We start from the raw sequence: 10,494 nt of genomic DNA on the forward strand, positions 1-10,494 counted from the left end.
TTTAAGGCCTTGTGACTATAGAAGAAAGAAGAAAAATGACGTTGGGTTAGAGAGAGGTTTTTGGAGCGAAGATAAAATCGAATCCTGAATCTCATGTTTAATTAAGTTTTAACCTTACGCATAATTATTTCTAGAGACGTCTTTCAAAGCCTGCTACATTTCATTTGTTATTAACACTAACATTTCTATTGTTTTCCTGTGGTTCTAAATATATTTTTCTCTGTACAGTTGTATCGTTTTTAGCCAGGTTTACATCCTGAGATTTCTCAATGCTTTTCGCGAAGCTGATATAAGAAGCAGTCCAAAGATCAACGCTCGACACCACCGTGTGTATTTGGGAACGTGTATTTGAATATAGCTGGGATTCGATAATGGTTTGTGAATGACATTAAGTAAATACAAACAAGGTGGATTGTTCTTGAAATTTTGTTTCATCTGGTGATTACGGTTTTTTGCAATGGAGTAATTTTCTCCTTCTATTAAAAAATACGTAAGAAACAACTCCAATGAGCTGACAATCATCCATCGTCTGTTATTCATATGTAAATATGTGTATATATATATATATATATACAGACGCCATGATAGATCGTTACCTACTACACACATTTTTTCTCTCCTTGGTTCTCTCCTTGTTTTTTTCTGTGTATCTTTTTGTAGAAGAGCGTAGGCTCGAAACGTAAAAGACTTTTTCTATTCCTGTGCGCTATACTAATACATCTGTTTGTTTTGTACACCACCTGCCTTCATATTTTGTTTATTTTCGTAGACTTTCCCTTTATATATATATATAGGCGCAGGAGTGGCTGTGTGGTAAGTAGCTTGCTAACTAACCACATGGTTCCGGGTTCAGTCCCACTGCGTGGCATCTTGGGCAAGTGTCTTCTGCTATAGCCCCGGGCCGACCAATGCCTTGTGAGTGGATTTGGTAGACGGAAACTGAAAGAAGCCTGTCGTATATATGTACATATATATATGTATGTGTGTGTGTTTGCGTATCTGTGTTTGTTCCCCTAGCATTGCTTGACAACCGATGCTGGTGTGTTTACGTCCCCGTCACTTGGCGGTTCGGCAAAAAGAGACCGATAGAATAAGTACTGGGCTTACAAAAAGAATAAGTCCCGGGGTCGAGTTGCTCGACTAAAGGTGGTGCTCCAGCATGGCCGCAGTCAAATGACTGAAACAAGTAAAAGAGTAAAAGAGAGAGAGAGTATATATATATATATATATATATATATATATATATATATAATAAATATATATGTTATATAAAATCTGTTCTGTCTGTCTGTGTGTCTTCTAGGATCTCGGTCATCCTCCATCCGATTGCGCTAAAATTTGATATGTAGATACCAACGGTATCAGGGCGTGTACAAGTCATGAAAAAAGTACAAAAATCGATTCCAGGTGAGAATGCGATCGATAAAGTCGTAGGAACTTGCATTTTTATGCGCAAGTACATCAGTCGAAATCCGACTTTTGCTGGTGTCTCAAATTTAGGTTAAATCAGTGTTTCTCAAAGGGGAGGCCTATGGGACGGTCCGGCAATTTGTTTTCAGAAAATTTGGTTTAAATGTTTGACAACTCAGCACCGTCCATTCAGCGTGGAAGGTGTTTGTAAGCCATTTAAGAAACACACAAGAGATGCAGCACGGATTTTTGTCAGTGAACAGGTCGAACGGCTTTTGTGTGTTTCTTAAATGGCTTACAAACACCTTCCACGCTGCAATTGTTTTCGTTCCAGCACACGATCTCAGATCAAATCACTTGCTATGCAAGTACATCTCCGTAATATATATAATATATATATATATATAATATATATATATATATATATATATATAGCGTAACTTGCGTGTATATTTATACGTATATATATGTGTGTATATACACACATACGCAAGCACAAACACACACAAGCACACACAGGTATGTTCTTCACTTGCTTGCTGAGATGTGAATGATTAGCTGACTAAAATTTTCAAATAAATCAAAGTATTAGACTTGTCTATCAACACGCTTTCTTGAAATATGTCGTTCAGGCATATTACAATATAATCCGCACGACTATGTGTCTAAATAAACAATTGAGTCTATAAATCCAACAGCTGCATACGCCACACTGACAATCATGATTTTCCCATTCAATTTTGGTATTGTATTTTGTTGGTGCTTGCGTTATATTTCTGTCGCTACTACGCCCTATTTATACTTAACATTACTTTGCCATTTCAGTCATAATGAGCTTTTTGCTTTGTTCCTTCTCGAGCCATGCCTGGCTCATAAGGGCCGGTTTCCCGGTTTCCTTGGCGCATAGGTTCCCCACCTGGACGGGACGCCGCTCCGTCGCGGGTGAGTTGCAAGATGCAGGAAGGAAGAGTGAAAAAAATGTGTTTGGAGAGAGTCAGCAGAAGTTCGCCATTACGTCCTGCCGGGGCCGCGTGGAGCTTAGGTATTTCGCTCATAAACAAACACATCGCCCTTTCTGAGATTCGAACCCGCGATCCCATGACCGCGAGTCCGCTGCTCTAACCACTAGGCCATGGGACTCCACATTATGAGCTATAAGCTATACTATTCTTAGTGTGCTTTATAAGCTACACTATTCTTCATTTAAGGTCATCATTTAATATTCAACCCCCACTGCATGCAGTAACTATCAGGGACACAAACTTACTACAATTTTTTCTAACAATGGTGAACTGGCTGCCAGTTGTTCCTGCATCGTTTAATTTTATTAACTTTGCAGTTACAGACAACCCTTTGTTGTATAGCATATATGAAGAAACATCTAGTACAGCAGAGTGGCGCAGTGGAAGCGTGCTGGGCCCACAACTCAGAGGTCCGTAGATCGAAACTACGCTCTGCTAAGATAATAAGTACTTTTCTTTTAAATATTTACGAGGGCAGCGAGCTGGCAGAACCGTTAGCACGCCGGCCGAAATGCGTAGTCGTATTTCGTCTTCCGTCACGATCTGAGTTCAAATTCCGCCGAGGTTCACTTTGCCTTTCATCCTTTCGGGGTCGATTAAATAAGTACCAGTTACGCACTGGGGTCGATATTATCGACTTAATCCGTTTGTCTGTCCTTGTTTGTCCCTTCTATGTTTAGCCCCTTGTGGGTAGTAAAGAAATAGGTATTTCGTCTGCCACTACGTTCTGAGTTCAAATTCCACCGAGGTCGACTTTGCCTTTCATCCTTTCGGGGTCGATAAACTAAGTACCATTTACAAAATGGGGTCGATGTAATCCACTTAATCCGTTTGTCTGTCCTTGTTTGTCCCCTCTACGTTTAGCCCCTTGTGGGTAATAAAGAAACACTCCATGAAGAAACATCGAATAGTGTTGGAGTGAAACATAAAGCCAATAAGAATGAATTTACTATTTAAGAAATTCTTTGGTGCTGCGAAGAGAGAGCTTGTAATAGACTGGCGTAGAAGTTAATAAACGCCAGATTTTAGCAACTTCGTCGTCGAGCTTATCTCTTTCAAGTAATTTGTTCTACACATTCTGTTGATTAACTGTCTTCGATTTCGTTGCAGATAAACATTCTTATTATTGAACAACCACAAGAAAGAATAGTCTTGAGACATCAGAACTCATTATCAATGTTTAAGTTCTTCGTCTTTTTCATTTGCTTTATTGGCTGTTGGGTAACAGCTCCGTAGAAAGTAAACCTGCGTTCGTGTCTGACCATGTTTGCTGTCAGCTGAAAAATCTACACTGTTATATGTGCTCACTTTGCTTAAATTCCATATGTGGCAAACCAATGAAGATTTATACGAGTCAATAGAAGAGAACTTATTTGGTCACGTATTTTGCTAGAAATATCAACCAAACCTCGCTTAGCTCGCAAGCGGTCATCTTCGAGAATATATTAGCAGGAATATTTAACAATTGCAAAAGCTAGAAAACGAACCGAATTACTAAACCCGAAGGGGAAGAAAAAAACGCGCTCAGGATTCTTCCGCCGAGATTGACATAGCCTTTCATCCTTTCGGGGTCGATATATTTAAGTACCAGTTAACGCACTGGAGTCGATGTAATCGACTTAATCCCTTTGCCTGTCGTTGTTTGCCCCCTCTATGTTTAGCCCCATGTGGGCAATAATGAAATAAATATTACCGACGGCATCAAAATGCCTGACCATTCACGACTTCAAGTGGGACCGGATCTAATAGCAATTTCATCTTTCGTTCGCTTTTCTGACCAGGATCATCACCGTGTATTCAGCAGTTATAGCCATTAGCCCATAGCAGAGTACAGACAGAGACAGCAGACGGAGGCAGTAGCCAGCGCCAGCGGCCAGCGGCCAGCGGCCACGGCCAGCAGCCAGCAGAGTGTAGCAGTAATCCAGCAGCTGACCAGAGGTGTGTCACAACACAAAAACAGTGACTAGCGGTGAGTGCAACAAACTAGGAATAACTTTAAGTATCTCATCTCACGACGGTGACTACTATTATATCTTGTTCAACCACATCTCTTATAAGCTTCGGACTATCTTGCTGTAAACTTGATTTCTGTGTTGTGGTATAGTAACGTCAATATATTTACTCTCATTTACTCTCTTTTACTTGTTTCAGTCATTTTATTGCGGCCATGCTAGAGCACCACTTTTATTCGAGCAAATCGACCCCAGGACTTATTCTTTGTGAGCCTAGTACTTATTCTATCGGTCACTTTTGCCGACCAAAAAACACCAGCATCGATTGTCAGGCGATGTTGGGAGACCAAACACAGACCTACACCCAAATATATACATCGGTAGCCACTACACACATTTTTTTTTCTCTTCTTGTTTTTCTCTGTGCCCCTTTCTGTAGAAGAGCGTAGGCTCGAAAGGTAAAAGACTTTTTCTATTCCTGAGCGTTATACTAATACATCTGTTTGTTTTGTACACCACCTGTCTTCGTCTTTTGTTTTTTTCATGAACTCTCCCTATATACATACATATATATATATATATATATACGACGGAATTCTTCCACTCACAAGGCTCTGGTGGGCCCGAGGTTATAGTAGAAGACACTTGCCTATTAGATAGTCTTTTTATTGTCATTGGTATTGTTCACGTTGTTGTTTTTGTTGATGTTACTGTTGCTTGTCTTTTCCTCTCCACCTGTTATAAAATTGTAACTTAAAAACTGATGATGTCATTCCACCAACGTGTGGACACTGGTTGCTCTCGTTCATACTTTACGTTTAAATTTCTGTCATTTTGAATTTTTATCACTTCTTATTTTGAACTTGACAAAGACAGACGTACTGTTGAAATATCGTCCAACCAATAAAATATCTTAGAATCGAATCGCGCTCTTCGTCTTGACTGTTTATTAATGATAATAATAATAATAATAATAATAATAATAATAATAATAATAATAATAACAATAATAATAATCAGAATAATTATCATTATTATTATTATTATTATTATTATTCAGCAATTTTATTTTTATAGCGTGCTTTCACTTCACTACCGAGCGCAGCTCTGTGTGCCTTGGTATGTGCTGTGATTTGTTTGGATGCTCTGATGTTTATTGTATGGAAAGTGTTCTGCGTAGGATGTGTGCAGTGCCTAGTAGTGAATTTTCTGTATGTTATATGTGTTGTAAGTCCTGGTGTTTTTGTTATGTATTTGTCTGAATTTTTTTATCATGCCTAATGCACCTACTATATAGGAATTGTTTCTGTTTTTAGATTCCACATTCTATTACCTTCTATTTCCAGGTCTTTGTATTTTGAAAGTTTCTCCTCCATTTCTTTTAGGGACACGTTATTATTAATTATTATTATTATTATTATTATTATTATTATTATTATATTATTAATTATTATTAATTATTATTATCATATTATTATTATTATTATTATATGATTATGATAATAAAATAATTAATACATGCCTGGGCTGAAGGCGAATGAACTGCGAATCTAGAGCAATATTTGGTTGAAGATACCGGACCAACTGCCGTTCACCTATCTCCTTGAGAGAATCATGATCCTGGTCCACAACACAGAGAAATGCGAAGGGAAAAGGCCCAACTTATGGGTAGTAAGAGCTCTGAAGTCTTAGTTGACAATCTTACAAGAGATGGTGTCTACATAAAAATACCAGTTGGTGGTGGTGGTTATCCTTAAGACACAAATCTCGATGTTGAGTGAAAATTTCCAATACAAATGTAGTAAATAATAGTGTTAATGGGGCTGGGACTAAAGGGGAAAGCCTTTAGTTCGGCAGGTGCCCTGTGGTTGAGCAGCGCAGGCCCGGGCGTCATCGGGACATTGCTCATTTACAAAGGTAGAGGAAGAGACGGTAGGATAAGGAGGCAAACAGAACAGAGGCGCATTAATTGAATGCTGGATCAGGAGTGAACCCAGTAGAAAGGGATTTTGACGATGCGTGAAAGCAAAAAAAAGGGGGAATTGCAGAACGAATGCATAAGAATAATGCTGGAAAGAACATCCAAAAATATAAGAGATAACAGTTATTATGTGATATTGGAAGAAAAGAATTAAAACAAAGCGTAGTAAGGATCAAAGCAAAACTGAAAGATATGACAATAGAAAAAAAGCAGCTCAGGCAAAACAGATTTTTTAAGCAAATAAGAAGAAAAACTTTCAGGAACACGTAACAATGATACCAGATGCAAAATAAAGCAAGACATTCTGGCGAGGGATCTGGGACCAACCTGCAGAGCCTAATGATGAAGTGGAGTGACAGTATGAAATCCAAGGTAAGTTAAGAAATATAGAAGTTCAAGAAGACATAAAGATAACTACAAAATATTGAGAGCAGAGAGAACAAGGAAAAAAAAAAAAAGGAAGAAGTACAAAAAGGACAAGAAGAACAATTACGCAAGAAGGGACTACACAATCAATTCCGTGTGTTGACCAGACCGAAACTAAGACGTCACCGACAAGCTTATTGTGAAAAGTTACTTCTACATTGGGTGAAGTATTTCCTGCCGAACAGAACACAACATGAAGCGATTGGTGGTCCACGCCAGGGGACTTTCGTGGGCCCGGTTCTTTTTATAGTTTATATAAAGGATATCCCAAGAGTCATCAAATACAGCTAAATAGATATATTTGCAAGCTTCAGAAAGCTATCTAAGCTTACATCTCAATCACATGATTCGAGGTTCAGTCCCGCTGCTTGACACTTTGGGCAATTGATTTTTTATTGTAGCCTCGTGTCGACCCAAAGCCTGTGAATGTATTTGGCAGGCGGAAACTGGAAGAAGCCTGTTGTTTGTATGTATATATATTTATGTGTGTGTGTGTGTGTGTTCCCCACGATCAGTTGACAACATGTGTTGCTGTCTTTATATCCCTCTAATATAGCGGTTCGACATAAAATACCGATAGACATCGTACTGGGATCAATTCATGGAACTGAAAATTCTTCAAGGCCACAATGTGATGACTAAAACATGTAAGAGTAAACAAATGGAGAAAAGTATCAATGGAGAAGGAGACCAATCTGTACTCTGATCTACATGCTATAAGCCAATGGGCGGACACAAACAACATCCGCCAAATGAGGGAAAATTTGAATCATGCTCTTTGGGAAAAAGAATGCGCTCAAACATATTCTCGCTTTTCAAGGGAACTACTCATTGAATCCAATAATCTTCTTTACTACTCTAGGCACAAGGTCCGAAATTTTGGGTGAGAACTCAGAACGTAAAGACAGACGAAATACCTATTTCTTTACTACCCACTAGAGGCTAAACACAGAGAGGACAAACAAGGACAGACAAACGGATTAAGTCGATTACATTGGCCCCAGTGCGTAACTGGTACTTAATATATCGACACCGAAAGGATGAAAGGCAAAGTCGACCTCGGCGGAATTTGAACTCACGGCAGACAAAATTCTTTCCCCTGTCTGTCTTGATAGACAATGGGTCGCGCCAAGGGTGGGGCCTACTTTGATGATGAGCAGCGTCTGCTGTGACTGAACAGTCCAATTCTAGAGTGGCAGTCCCTGGTACAGTTGCTGCACACGAACATCGATGGGTACTTGTGGGGTGTTGCTGCAGTTGTCCACCTCCTGTCCCGTCTGTCCGACCACAGCTGTGCTCTCCTTTCCTCAGCCATGGAAACGCCTTTCCTCACTGTCCGACGCCAGGCAGAGCGGTCAGCAGCTGTTACCTTCCCACGTGTCCACACAGAGTTGGCAGTCCTCAGGTCGCGCTTGCACACATCCTGTATCGTAGCTGTGGACGTCCTTGGGTCGGATCCCGTGGTGAGTTCGCTGTACAGGATGTCTTTAGGCATGCGACCGTCCTGCATGCGGCAGACGTGTCCGAGCCAGCGCAGTCGTCTCCGCACGAGGAGGGCATGCATGCTTGGCATATTAGTCTATTCTAGGATGACTCCGTTTGGTACTCGGTCCTTCCAGGAGATGCCAAGGATCCGTCGAAGACACCGCATGTGGAAGCCGCTGAGGCGGCATTCTTGCCAGGTGTATGTTGTCCAGCTCTCGCTGCCGTAGAGTAGGGTGCTCTGCACGCAGGTTCGGTACACTATTTCTTAACTACCCACAAGGGGATAAACACCGAGGGGACAAAGAAGGACAGACAAACGGATTAAGTCGATTATATCGACCCCCAGTGCGTAACTGGTATTTATTTAAGCGACCCCGAAAGAATGAAAGGTAAAGTCGACCTCGGCGAAATTTGAACTCAGAACACAAAGACAGACGAAATACCACTAAGTATTTCGCCCGGCGTGCTAAAGTTTCTGCCTGCTCGACGCCATCGTAACCTTATATATTATCTTATCTACTCTAGGCACAAAGCTCGAATTTTTTAGATGGACCCCAGTATGCAACTGGTTTAATTTGTCGACCTCGAAAGAATGAAGCGAAAAGTCGACCTCGGCGGAATTGGAAAATACATAGAAATCTGCACATATACATACATGCATGCATACGTGCATATATACATACATATATACATACATGTGGAGGCGCGTGGCTTAGTGGTTAGTGTGTCAGCATCATGATCGTAAGATTGTGGTTTCGATTCCTGGACCGGGTGACGCGTTGTGTTCTTGAGCAAAACACTTCATTTCATGTTGCTCCAGTCCACTCAGCTGACAAAAATGAGTAACGCTGCGATGGACTGGCGTCCCATCCAGCTGGGGACGCATACGCCATAGAAACCAGGAAACCGGGCCCATGAGCCTGGCTAGGCTTTAAAAGGGACGCATTTATTTAATGTTTTTTACATGCATACATATAAAAATACCTTGTTGTTGATGAGGAAATTCCAGTGATGTAGCTTTGGATCAAAGTTAGAAACCGGATCTGTCTGCATTGGCAAGAAATCTTGAAATAAAACTGGACAATGACATACAGAAATATATATACATAAATATATGCACGCACACACACAAACAAACACACATACACACACACACACACACACATATATATATAATATATACATAAATATATGCACACAAACACACACACACAATCACACACACACACACACACACACACACACACACGTAGATTTACGATCCAATATAAGTTTTAGATCCAATATAGGAATTGCTCTAGGTATGGCGATTGTATGGAATAAGAACACAAATGGGTTTAAATTCCATTTGTGTTTTATTATACTCACACACATACGCACGCATGCACACACTCAAACACACGCACACACAAACACACACATATCCGCGCTCGAGCGTACAGATACACACACACATATATATATACCTGCATACGCACGTACGTCCATACATACATACATACATACATACATACATATGTATGTATACTCACGCACTTAAGAACAACATTGTGTATATATCTTATTCAACGTATGTATTTTTCGATTCAGCTGTGTATATCTGTGTTTTTGCGTTTATGTGTGTTTGTGTACGATCTTGTGCGTATACGTGGATGTATATACGCACATGCATGCCTACATCCATATGTGTATATATATGCATTTATAAACACTCACACGCAAATATTTATATGTATTATACATATATGAATACGATCAAAAAAAAAGTCAGTCAAATCCGCAATAAGTTGTGAGTCATATTCGAGTGAAGTTTGTTTATATATTTTTTTTTCAAAATAGGCAATAATATCCCAGCCTAATTCCCATTCATTATTGCCAAAAAATATATAAATAAATCATTTTCTTTACTTCTTTGTGTCCTCGTTCTTCTACATAAGCGACACCAGTTCCATATGTATATAATATGCAAAAATCTATCCATATTTCTATTATTAAATATGTATTTAGAATATCTAAAAATATTATAATATATATTGATTATAATGCATGTGTCCATGTATGTACATATATATATATATATATATATATATGCGTGTATGGGTATGTATAGATATATACATACAATCACACAGATTTATTGTATAATATACATAAATATATACATATATATATATATATATTTATATACTGCTGTAAGTCGCAGTAAATATATTTTTAT

At 39.4% G+C, this 10,494-nt stretch overlaps 1 non-coding gene across 1 annotated transcript; it reads left to right on the forward strand.

The window, feature by feature from the left end:
- Positions 1–2,798: 2,798 nt before the first annotated feature.
- Trnav-cac lies at positions 2,799–2,870 on the forward strand. The gene has a single exon. It is a non-coding gene; the product is annotated as a tRNA-Val (tRNA).
- Positions 2,871–10,494: the final 7,624 nt, after the last annotated feature.

Source organism: Octopus sinensis, unplaced genomic scaffold (genome assembly GCF_006345805.1).
Source record: "Octopus sinensis unplaced genomic scaffold, ASM634580v1 Contig00122, whole genome shotgun sequence".
Taxonomy (NCBI): domain Eukaryota; kingdom Metazoa; phylum Mollusca; class Cephalopoda; order Octopoda; family Octopodidae; genus Octopus; species Octopus sinensis.